The sequence below is a fragment of the Camelus bactrianus genome, chromosome 3 (genome assembly GCF_048773025.1).
Source record: "Camelus bactrianus isolate YW-2024 breed Bactrian camel chromosome 3, ASM4877302v1, whole genome shotgun sequence".
NCBI classification, from domain to species: Eukaryota; Metazoa; Chordata; class Mammalia; order Artiodactyla; family Camelidae; genus Camelus; species Camelus bactrianus.
In genome coordinates this window covers 106485850-106498551 of record NC_133541.1, presented here as the reverse complement: position 1 = coordinate 106498551, position 12702 = coordinate 106485850, and the positions used below count along the sequence as shown (strand labels likewise).

Below are 12702 nucleotides of genomic sequence, written 5' to 3'. Positions count from 1 at the left end.
AACACAATGCTTCCACCTGCAGAAAAACTCAACCTTGCCATCTAGTGGTAGAAATCTTGAACTGCAGGCATGCATTTATTCCTTTTTTTTTTTTTTCTTTTTCCTATTCAGCAGCTATTTACTGACCGCCTACGATGTGTCAATAATTGACACAGACAGATCTCTGTCCGCATTGAGTTATTCATGTATTGATCACTTTCTCTGGGTGAATCATGTTGTTTGGAACTCTGGTGTCTACAGGTTTAGATAAACAGACCCATGGGAGGCCAGGTTTGTTTGGACAAAGGTCAAACACTGGCATCACTGGGCTCATGCAAGTTGTTTTTTTGGCCTCATCGGTAACTATAAAAAATATAAACAAGTTTGGGAGGCTTAAACACACACACACACACACACACACACACACACACACACACACACACTACAGGGACCTCTGGCTTCTCTGGAAAATCATAAGATCTGGCAATAGTGCCCTGCATTCTTGTGTTTCAGCAATTGGCTGGAACTGAGGAGCAGCTTGTCCTTCTAGTCGGGGTGACTCTGCCAGCCCCACATCGGCTCTCCTGTCCACTTGCTCATTTGCGTGTGATCTCTTTTCAGATGTATCCAGACACTTGGGTGGATTTTGGTTCTCCGCTTTTCTTCTTAAGGAAGGACTTTTCCAAATGTCTCCAGTCCTTCCAAGAAGGCCCCTATTCCCAGTAGAGAATTATAACTGCAGTTGTTAAGGGGGTAATATGCTCCTTGATGATCCCTGGATTCAGGGCCATTTATTTCTCTGGGTTTCTGTCCTAAAGGAAAACCTCTTTGCTCACATGCCTCCACCCCCACTAGGTTATTTCCCTTTCCCGCCTTACTTGGTAAGATCGAGGATTTTTACAGAGATGTTGAGTATTTCTCCTTCTTGTTTGTTCAGCAAATACTTAATGGACACTTCCTAAGAGCCAGGACCTCTGCTTTGTGTGGGAGATGTAGCTGAGGATGCAACACCCACACTCTTAGCAGAGCTGACTGTGTGACCATCATGAAAGGTCCACAATGCCATGGAAACGTGGAAAAAGAACACTGGACCTAATATGGGGGTGGAAAGGGGGTCAGAGGGCATCTCTGGAGAAAGTAACGTTGACCTTCAACCCTCAGGATCAACAGTAGTTAGCCAATGCGGGAGAAACCTGCACAAATGACCAGATTCAAGAAAATGGATGGAGGTAGAGAGAGAAATTCAGCAGTGCCTGTGGGCTCTGTGGAGAAGCAGACCTCATTTTGCAGGTGGTGGGGAATAAGGGGAGCCCGCGAGCAGGGGAATGAATGCTCACATCTACGTTTTCAGATCACTCCACCAGCAAATCCATTTTAAGAGGTCTGGCTGAGAGCTAGGACATCTGGTTCCTTTGGACCCCTCTTAGTTCAGTTTTACACGGGGCAGTGTTGTGATGAAGGGCTCCGGGGGAGGCACCCTGGGCATCCTGACGGCACAGCGCTGATGCTGTTGTCCTGCCCCTGGCGCTGCTCTTGTTTTGCCCTTTGAATTCTTGTTTTTCTGTTTCCACTTTCCCGCAAGTTCTCTCTGTTTTCTCTGTAGTTCCTCGTCATTTTCCATGTAATTCAGGCATTTTCCTGGAGCTGCTATGGGTTTGTGGTTGCCTGGAGAACCACAGCAACAAGGTCCTGAGCTCCTTACCCACCCCAGGGAGCCCTTATATCGAAAAGTTAGCTTCAAATCCTAGTTGGAAGTAGTCAATATGAAGCAAAAAGTCAACAAACATTTCCCTGGAGTCTTGGCACCAGAAGGTCTTTTTCTTTTTCCTTTTGCTCAATTCCCAGCCAGTTAGCAGCCTGAACTTCTACCTACTTATCTGGTCCCTGTGGTAGCTCCCAGCTGTGCTGTAGTGGTGCCTGTCAAGGTGGGATGTGACACACTGACTTGAGCCGCTGTAGTTGCGGGATGTGTGGTCTCAAGAAACTTAATCTGCCATCTTGGGCCCAAGTTTCCTTTTCTGTAGAGTGAGAAGGGTGGTCCCTGTTATGCCTGCTTCACACGGTTATTTTAAGAGGACAGAATGACTCCACAGATTCATTCAGTCATTTACAAAACATTTATTGATTACTCAGCCATATGCCAGCCCCTGTGGGATGAAAGCTCTTGTTAAACTGTAACATGCTACACAAGCATGACAGTCTCAGATGCAAAAAGCTCATTACCAGCTGGGTCACACTGACTGCGTTTGTTTTGCTTCCCTCATCTGTCTTGCCTCCAGGTAGGAGCAACCTCTGCTACCTGAGTACTGTCCACCCATAAGCATTCAAGGCAAAGCTTTGGTAAAGATACTTAATACAAAGAAGATATCAACTAGCAATAGAAAGATCTGTGGTGACAAAGCCTGTGTGTGTTTGGAGACTTAAGTCCTGCAGCAGAGGCTGTAAGAGGATGGTCAGTGCAATTTTTCCTATTGCTCCAGCACTGATAATCAGGACTCGAACAATGAACAAAGAGGAGTTGTCCCTCATTCTAAAAAGAGTTTTCACAGTTGGGGCCGGGACACTCCTCTCCCATAAATCCTCAGGGCTTCCTAAAAGTCAAAACTGGCCTTGGCACCATAAGCCTCTCAGCTTCCTCCATCCTTCTCTCCAGGCTACTTAGTCAGAAGTCTAGAGGAGGAGCAGAGGAAAGAAGAATCACCAGAGGGGTCATCCTTGTTGGCAGTGAGGTGCTCCAGGGAAGGTGTGTAAGGGTTAGGATCCCAATGGGAAGCAGATGGGAAACTCGCATTAGAACAATCTAGGGAAGGTTTACCTACCAAGGGGAGCCACAAAGGATCGTGTGGCCACGTAGGGGGAGTAGCCCCAGGGATCTTACTGTGTCTGGCACAAAAGGATGCAGAGAAGGAACTGAAAACAGAACCCAGAAGGAGAGAGCCATCTTCATGCCAATTAGAAATATTTTTCAGGGGTTGGCCAAGATAATGGTGGACCCCAGTATAGGAGAGCAGGAATGTTAGAGAGAAATGTGAAAATATGAGAGCTATTTGGAAGGCAGACTTCATGAGGCTTGCAGATGGAATGGATTGTGAAGGAAGATGGAAAATGGAAAGGGAGGAACATTCAGCTTATAGGTTTCAGGTTTGGGTAACTGGGTGAGTGGTGGTGCCATTAATTTTGAGTGGGAACACAGGGTGCAGCTGGGGAGGGTTGGAGGATCCCTGTTCAGTTTGGGACCTGCCAGGTCAAGATGACTGTAAGAAATCTAGGTGGGGGTATCCAGTATTCAGTTGGATATGGCATCTGAGGTTCAGAAAAAAGACCCTGGCTAGAGATACAGGATCATACTATAGGGGAGCAATTTTATCTGTTAAAGGCTGCTATGTAACATGTACACAAGGCTTTGAAATCTGATGTCTACTGGGTGAAGAAACCAGTTGTTGGCATTTGGGAAAACTGTCTTTGCTGCCACTTGGAATTATGGCCACACCTGGAAAAGATTATACTGTGATGCTGGTCCATTACTGTCCACAAAGTAGCTGTTTTGCTGCAGAGGAAATTGAGGTCCAGAGAGGTAAAGTGTTGTAGTAAGTGTTATTATTCTTGCAAGTGACCAAAATCTCAGTTAAAAGCAGCTTAAGGAAACACAGAGATTTATTGGTTCAGATCTGGGGGTGCTATTTGGCTTCAGGCACAGTTTGATCCAGAGGCTCAGGAAATGTCATTGAGTCACAGTGTCTGTTCTTTTCTATTAGTTCTGCTTTGCTTCATACATTTGTTGGCCTTACTCAGACTGGCTCAGATTCGTAACAGCAAAATGGCTTCAGCAACTCAAAGTCTCACATGCTTAGAACTTTAAATCTAGTGAACAGATACCTAACTTTTCTCTTCTAGAAGCACGCTATTACAGATCTCAAGTTTTCTCACTGGCCCTAATCAGATCCTCCCCTTAGCCCTGATCTGTCACTGTGGGCAGAGAGATAGGGTGTGCCAAGTGCACTGATGCAGTAAGAGCTTACTCAAGAGCTAGGGGACAGTCAGTCCCACCTAAACGTTAGGATTTCACAGTAGAAGAGGGGTGTATCCACACATGAAAAACAGGGTGCTGTCATCTAAGAAAAGATGCTGGAGAGGGGAAAAAATAATATCCACGAGGTACCCCAGCTTGCCAGCATCAGAGCTAGGGCTCAGGTACTCAGTCCATCTTACTTTCTTCCAAAACCTACTATCACCTGACAGCTTTGTTTCCACCAATGTTCCTAGAGACTTAAAGTGGTCAGAGGCTAGGAATGGGTTAATAAGAAAAATAGCAGTGATTTAAAAAAAAAAAATTTAGAGAGATCACAAGTTCTTCAGGATCTTCCTCTGGTCAAGGGTCACAAATTGGCCAAAGTTGTACTAGAGAGTAACAAGAAGAAAGGCACTTCCCCAGGCGGGCAGGCAGGAAAGCAAGCTGGCTGCAAGTGCTGCTGCTGACTGCTGCTCCAACCGACACTACCTTGGCTGGAAGAAACCAGGCCGTAAGCTGCCAAGGAACTTTCAAGACCTGTGAAGAGCCGGTCCTAACCACAGTGGTTTCTAAAAGTGTCTCCTGTTCATTATTCACTGTCAAGGTTTTCCACATGACTTTGTCAACTCTTTCTTCTCTGCCTTCTCCAGCTGCACAAAGTTTTGCTGGTTCTGGTTATTTTTAGCTTAGTATGGCCCTCGGGGATTATCAAATCCAACTCCCCTGTTTCGCAGAAGAGAGAAACGAGGCTTCGTGTTTCAAAGTGAGTTAACTAAGGTCACACACTTCCTATCAGAACTGATCACCCTATCCGGGTCTCCAGGCTTCCAGCTCACAGATTCTACAGCACTTGTTTGCTTCCAACCACCTCTTCATGGTCTCAGCAGGACCCCCAACTGGGCTCTGCCTTGTTAAAGAGCCAGATGTTCTCCCATTAGTGACAGAGTTGGTATTTTTTACCTTAGAAATGGGGTGGGTTCCCAAAGAAGATTTGCAAGTTGGTTTTTGAGAACTCAGGAACAATTTCCCTAGAAGGATGGTTTTGTGTTTTATAGGTTCTCAGTCTCACATGGCCCACTGGACCTGAGATACCACAGACCATGTGAAAATTAGTAGCACACAATTGTTATTTCCTGTCTCTACTCTTAAGAGCTGGGTGCTTCACTTGGGCACTCTTTATAAGATGGCTGTAGGGACCTCTGAAGGATGCTTATTATTTGACAGTTTGTTTGCAGTCATTCTGGGGCCTGCTTAATCACTTTCATCTTTTCTAAGGCCAGCTTCAAGGATTTGGGATCTGTGTAGTTGTCTGCACAGGGACTCACGCTCCTGTGTTTAGTTTATTGCTGTGTTGTGGCCATCCTGAAATTCTTAATAATTTTGTCTTTGAACTTGTGTTTTACAGGTAAAGTCCAGTAGGACAATGGAGCATGCATGTGAGCAGAGGAGATACACATATGTGTCCACTCTGTTCCTCACAGACCCATTTGCATATAGCATTCACGATGTCCCATGAGCACAGAATGCAACTGCACCCAGGATGCATGGAGTTTCGGCGAGACTCAAAGTGAGTACCAGGCAAGTGTGTTACATGTACCACTGAGAGGCCATGCTTCTGTTCAAGTCAGAACTTGCTTTGAAAACAGAAAGACAATGGCATTCTAAGAAACATGAATGACCAAAGATTCCCATCATATCCTTTTTTATTCATGTTACTTCTGTGTATTAGACAGCACATAGGCTGAAAATTATGACATAGGAAGAAAGTATGTTCCTTTCCTATAATTCCTATCCTTTCATTCCTTCCTTCCTTGTAAGGTGGAGGTAGGCAGTGTTGGTAGGATGTGCATGTATTGAGAAGTGGAATAAAAACAGTTGAGTTAGGGGTGTTTCTTTTGCAGCATTTCCACTACTCTAGTAAGAAGGAAATACATATGTATGTGTGCACTACAAAATGCATATTCAACATATGAATTTGGGGGGACACGATTCAGCCCATCACAAGGGCTTTCACACTATTTCTTTTTATAATAGCCCTAAGGAAGCAGCCAGTATAGATATTTTGTAAATCCGTTCATTCATTAATTCACCAAATACTTACTGGGGACTTACTAATTGCCGAGCGCCAGCTACCTGCTAAACATATAATGATCAAGAAGACAGGCAAGTCCCTGGTCTGGTGGAAATTAGGCTCTAGTGGGATTCAGGCAACAAACAATTAAGCAAGTACAATTACAATTACAGATGGTAATAAGTATAAGACGATGCACACAGGGCTGTGATAGAAAATAAAGTGGGGGGGAATTTTGATAGGGTTATCAGGGAGGGCCTCTCTGAGGAGGTGACAGTTAAGCAGGTTTAAACACTGGGAAGAATTCCTTGATGCAAATGAGCTCAGAAGAGGTAAGAACTCAACAGAGGAAACAACAAGTGTAAAGGCTCAGAGGTGGGACATAGCTGAATATATTCCAGGTGTTGACAAAGTGCCAGTGTGCTGGAGCAGAGGACATGATGTGTGGTGCAGTGAGATGGCAGGAGTCGGGTGAGGCAGGGGTCTGCCAGCCTTAGTTCAGGAGTTTGGGATGGATTCTGAGTACAGCGAGAAGTCACGGAAGGGTTGCCGGCAGGACAGTGGCTTGATCTGCTTTGCAGTGTGGAGGATGGCTTGGTAGTGGGCAGGAGTGGGAGGTGGAGGAACTGAGTCCTGGAGGTGTTCAGTGACTGCTGGTCACAGCACTTCTAAGTGGCAGGGCTGGGCAGGTACAGACACAAAGCTGGGACGTGCGTTACTTTCCCATAAATGTGGAGGAGGGTGCCCTCTGCTGTTCTAAGAACTCTTTAACCCTCGTTTGAAGGCAGGTCTTCTAGGAAGTAAAGAAAGGAACCTCCTGACTCTTGAGTATGATATTCTCCAATCACATTTACGTTGATATCAACGTTTGAAGTGAAGAGAAGGATCAAGTGGGGAAGTCCCCAGCTAGGAGGCTCAACTTTCTCAGCTGGAAATGGAATGAAACTGGCCCTTTTATTTTTAAGAGTAATTAATCACTTTACTGTTTTTTTTTTTAATTGTACATGCTCATTACAAAAATATTCAAGCACTACACAAACATAAAAAAGCAGAAGATTACTCTAGATCTTACCACTCAGAAGTGATAAGCATTAGCATTTAATGAAAATTGTTTTCGACATGTGCATGTGTATAGATTTGCAGTTTGGATAAAAATGTCCCCAATAAAGATCCCTCTTCAGTCAAAACAAATTACTAAAGCAATTTGAAAGGCACACTCACTTTTTAAGTTACATATTACTCTTCCTTCCACCTCAGTATTTCAGATTTTGCATATAATATTTTCACTTTGTTAAGGCTTATGATATGTATATTCTTTTATGCTTCCTTCATGTCCAACATGTGATTAGCTTTAGTTGTGAAATTAAGAAAGCTTGGTGTTTATCTTAGTCCATAGTCCTTATCTTGGTGTTTATCTTTTGATTCCCCCAAAACTCTGCTACTACTAGACTATTGTTGACCAGAAGCCTTACAGATAACATAAATAGGTGATTAACACCTATTTTGTATATATATTATATACTTTATATACTATATTCTTAAAGTAAGCTAGCAAAAAGAAAATTTTATTTAAAACTTGTAAGAAAGAGAAAATACACTACAGTACAGTACTGTGTTTACTGGTACTATAAGATTTCATCTGTTTACAAGAATTGTCTATCAGTACTTACAGTAACATTGTCTTATTGATAAAGAACACTGTGTATGTTATGTGTATGACTAACACTAGGCATCAAAAATGAAAAGATAATGTGAAAAAGAAATTCATATTTATTTACAGGTATAACAAGTCATGTATTGATCATAAAGAAGCAACAATATAATTGTTTAATGGTAACCTAGCTTATACACTAATGAATGGTTTAAAATTTTTTTGGCATACAGTATTTGAGTCTTATTTATAATACAATATTGGAAACATTGTTACTTTTAAAAAATATATAAAACTTCTTACCTGGGATGATAGGCTGATTTGTAGTTTCTCTAACTATGAGAGAGGGGCAAACTGTACAGTAATGTTATTCTTTGAAAGCAAAGTTATGGAACAGTAAGAAATTATCAATAACAGTAACACATTATCAATTTTATTTTATGCCTTATGCCTATGTAAGGATAAACGAGTATCTAAATATATTTTATGTATTCATGACATACCTAACCTTTTCTTAATTTTTTTTGATATTTCTAGACTACATGGTTTGTCTGTGAGTTTTGTTTTCAAACTGCTGCAAATCTCAGAAATATTTTTCCAATCTATTTATTGGAAAAAATCCATGTGTAAATGAACCCCATGGTTCAAACCTGTATTGTTCAAGGGTCAACTGATTTGTCAAATAGTTTTGTTTTTGTTTTAAAATAAGTTCATGGATATTACATTTCTTGAACTCCTTCATGTAAGAAAATAATGTCTTTTATTTCCATACTTGGCAACACCCAGACTTGATCTAATATTCTTGGGTCACACTGTTTCTCTCAGAAGTTTGTGGTCATTGCTCCATTGTCTCTGGGCATTGGAGTTGAAATGGAGGAGGCTTGAAACCCACCCAACTTCTTCCCTTCATGTGGCTGACTTTCTCACCCTGAATGTCTAAAGGATTTTTTTTTCTTTAACCTTAACCTTTAATAGTTTAACCAGAAAATATCTCCATATTGATCATTCTGTAACAAACCTTCTTGACCAAGGCTATGCCCTTCTTACCTATGAATACCGTCCTTTCTTTCAGGAAATACTTGCCAGGTTGTATCTTTGAATTCATTATCCTCATACTGGGAGACTTTTCCTCTCTTTCTCTTTCCTCGTTACTTTAATCACATTGTCTTTTCACTCTGTGCTTTCTGTGATTATCCCCAGCCGCCTCTCCATGATGTTTTCAGCCCCACATTTCTCTCCTTTGCTGTTTATAGCTTATTAGGTCTGTAACAACGTTGTTTTGTTTCTCAGTTTTTTTCTTAACTCTACAATCTCTTTCATTTTAGTCAATTGTTTTATGATTTTTCTTTGAGATCTTGTGTTTTGAATTCATATCTTTATGAATTGTTCTCTATAATGAACCTTTAAAGGGGATGAACATTCCTCCTTTGGGTTTTATTTTCTTTTTGAGGGTAAAATATATATATATATATAAATAATTTGTTTGTTTTGTCTCTGTCTTGCCTGACATTTTTGTTGCAATAGGTTTGCATAATTTCTCTACTACCTCTTTTAATTTTGTTCACATTTAACAAGGAGCAGCTTTGTTTATAGTTTCTCTGATATATGTAGTTAGATGTTATACTCCTGAGCACCCTTGCACTTTACCTGGGACCAGTTTGTCTTCCTTCCTTCACAGTATGGTTTAAGAACTGGATGCAGCTTTCTGTTGATTTTTTCAACTAGAGAACATCATTTGAACCCCCAGTGTAGTGTTGTCTAACTGTTTTGGGGAGATGGGTGTGGTCTGAGGAGCTGCCCTCAGTCACGTCAGAATCTCCGTCTTTTCACAGCTGCCAAACCTAAGTGATTGTGGTCCAAGTACTTCTCCTTTCCTCTCTGGTTGCTGCTGTTGAATTAAATGCCTTTAAAAGATAGCCATTTTATCAAATGTGGGAAGAAGTTTCCATGATCCTGTTTAACTCTGCTCTCTTTACATGGAAGTTGGGTGTTGAAGCAATAGCCAGGTACCATTTTGGAAGGACTGAATTATGAAATGGGGACAGAATACATGAATTTTAAAGTCCTGTTAGTTCCATATTCTATGACATGACTAATATAACAGCAGAGGTCGCCCAACCATTAAAAATTGTCACCAAGTTCAAAAACAACTTAGTAATAAAAGGCGTTGCAGTTTTTAGACCCCAAGAGGGTAGGACACAACTTGAAGTAGTTCCATAATACAATGAGTAGTTGCTATTGTCTGAATTACAGTGGCGTTCATTTAGCCTTTTGCAAAAAGTGTGAAAAGGAAAAACTGTGAGGAGCAAGTAAGATGTATTCCATGTTTCTATCTCTGGGCGTCTATTCCATCCCCATTTATGAGCTCACTTCTGCCAGTCTCCCCTATTCGTCTGTGTTTGCAAACTATTAAAACCGCACCTCGATCCCCAGTCAAATGAGCTGTTTTCCAGCTAGTGTACAGAGAGGTGAAATGACTTGGTCAGAGTTACAGTCATCCAGTTTGTAAATGGTGACGACCTGAATGGAGCCCCAAACCTACAGAGCTCGGGGGCCTTCTGCAGGTCTTTCCAGCAGAGCAAGATCTGAAGATCTTTCCAGGATTGCAGCCTCAAGACAGCCAATGCCAGCAAGAAAATAAATCGAAGTCCCCCCTTCGGCCCTAGTTGTCAGCAGCTCCCTATGGCATTCTGCATCATTACTTCCAACTGAGTCTTCTGTGGCCCAAGGATAAGCCCCTTTACAACAAAGGTGATGGAAACCTGCCTTTGCTGGCAGCAGTGTTCCGTTTGTTTCTTAGACTGGGTCTTGCTGTTGAAAGTACCGTTTGCCAGCATGATCTTTCAGCCTGTTGCTCACCAAACTCCTCTTTGTATCACTTGTAATGCTTCACTGGGGGAATTTAAGGCTTGTTCTTCCTTCTTGGGCCGCATTCTTAGCCTCAGTTCTTTAGTGAGATACTTAATCATATACACGTAAGACAAATGCCCACTCTTCATTGTACGCAGGGAAGCTCTGAACCCATGAAATCACTCAAACCCTGCCAGAGACTTCAGGCTGGGATAAAACGTACTCTGTCATGACAAAAATTGGGAGTATCTTTAATAGGACTGTGTCTTTACAGAGAAGAGGCATTTTATTTTTTTTTCCACATAGATTTAATTTGAACTATCCCAGAAAAATCTTTTTTTTCCCTTGGATAATATGTTGGCTTAAATATTATTATTAGCTCATCATCACAAAACCAGATACCTCCCAACAGACAGCAGGCAGGTCAGATCTTTCCTTCAGGATGAGGTGTAAGTATGAGCTATAGCTGTGTGAGGTACAGTTCATTGTGGGTTCAAGTGTTCAATGCCCCCCCTCCCCAAATTTTAAGACTGAATAAACATGCATTATACTTTCTGTCATTGAAGGTGCCTCATTTGGACCCCAGTATGGGGGAAAGGGTATGTTCTTACTGCGATTCACTGTGATGAAGAAATGAATTGAGCCTATGATTAGGGGAGGGGATTGCTTTGCTTCTTCCTTTCTCTGGGGCAGAAGGGAATAAACGCTTGGACTCAAGGGGCAAAAGAGAAAAATAAACAAAGCTGTCTTGGTGGAGGCAAGCCACCCCGTGAACTATAGCTCTGTGTACCGGGGAGGGAAAACAGTCTCAGACCTAGGGATCCTAGGAGCTGGGCTGTCTAACATCCAGTTTAAAATGTTTCTTTTCCTTGGATTATTCTTAAGATTTCAATAGTATTTTATCAGATATCACAGCTGGCGGCGCTGGGCTACGGAGAATTAGGACAGGGACTGTGCACTCCTGTTGTGAGCTGTACTGAGACAGGGGCCATGACCTTGAGGCTCTGCCCTTTGAGAAAGTCTTGTAGTGAGAGCCTGCAAAACAGCTGTGAGACGGTGAGAGGTGACTGGCAGAGGGACCCAGGGCAGTGGTCCAGAGTGAGAGATGGTAAATGATGATCAAGGTGGATTTGTCAGAATGTGGAAGTATTCCCTGAGGACTCACAGGAATAATAAGAAAGATAGGTCCCCAAATGGATATTTTATAATAAAACATAAAGGATAGGAGTCAGGCAAAATTAGTTGGATACTAAGCAGAAGGGGCTCCCTTAAACACTAGAGAAACACTGGAGGACCTTTCTGTTTGCTTGTCCACAGCTTTACATCTCCTGAAATAAACTCAAATGGAGATGGTAGGGCTCACTTTTATTGAGAAGTTCAAAGAAGAAAATGTATATTATCTTATGATCAGTCTCTGGCTGGAGCATACCTAAAGGAAAAACAGAGTAGAGTTCATTGCTAAGCAAACATACAGTTTAGTCCTAGAGGGGACCTGCAAGGTGTTTACATTGTAAAGAACAAGATCATTAAAACTAGGAGAATGGCTGCAGAGAATGGAGCCATGTAAGCAGCACAAGGAGCAGCCTATTTAATTACATTATGGTTCTGAAAGGTGATGGGAAAATACTATGTCTTAAATAGGAGTGAATTTGGGGTTACAAACACAAGAGTTACAGTCTATGGAATAAAATGCAGATCTCAGTAAAGATGTGGCTGGGTGTGACAACATGTCCTATGTTTAAAGTTACTCCCTCTAAGAAAGATTGAAAAGACTGATGAATAATAAGTGATACTGGGAATAACTGGAGAACAATTTGGGAAAAAATTGTCTTAGAACCATGCCTTATACCATGATATACTGGAAAATTGTTTTAAAATCACCTAGAATCTATTCCTCCTTCCTATAATAACACATTTTAACTTTGGGAGCATAACCTCTCCTCTCATGTGTGCAGTATGGGTGGGACTATAAATCAAGGCTCTTTGCCTTTTTTCTGGTCGAGGGGTGGCTGTCACCCGAGTCAGGACAGTCAGAGTCTGTCTCAAGAAAGTGTGAATGGAGCAAAGAGGGAAAATAAATTGCGTATCTACTATATGCCAGGCAGAGGTCCCTGCCCCCATGGAGCTTACATTCCAGTGGAT

The 12702-nt window shown here is 42.0% G+C and overlaps 1 protein-coding gene across 1 annotated transcript in view; it reads left to right on the top strand.

The window, feature by feature from the left end:
• The window catches only part of HTR4 (5-hydroxytryptamine receptor 4), a 260433-nt gene that overhangs the window by 62194 nt on the left and 185537 nt on the right, over positions 1–12702 (top strand). The window contains exon 3 of the mRNA XM_074360903.1: positions 5394–5555. The gene's annotated coding sequence lies outside the window, so the exon portion shown is untranslated. The remainder of the gene's footprint in view (positions 1–5393; positions 5556–12702) is intronic.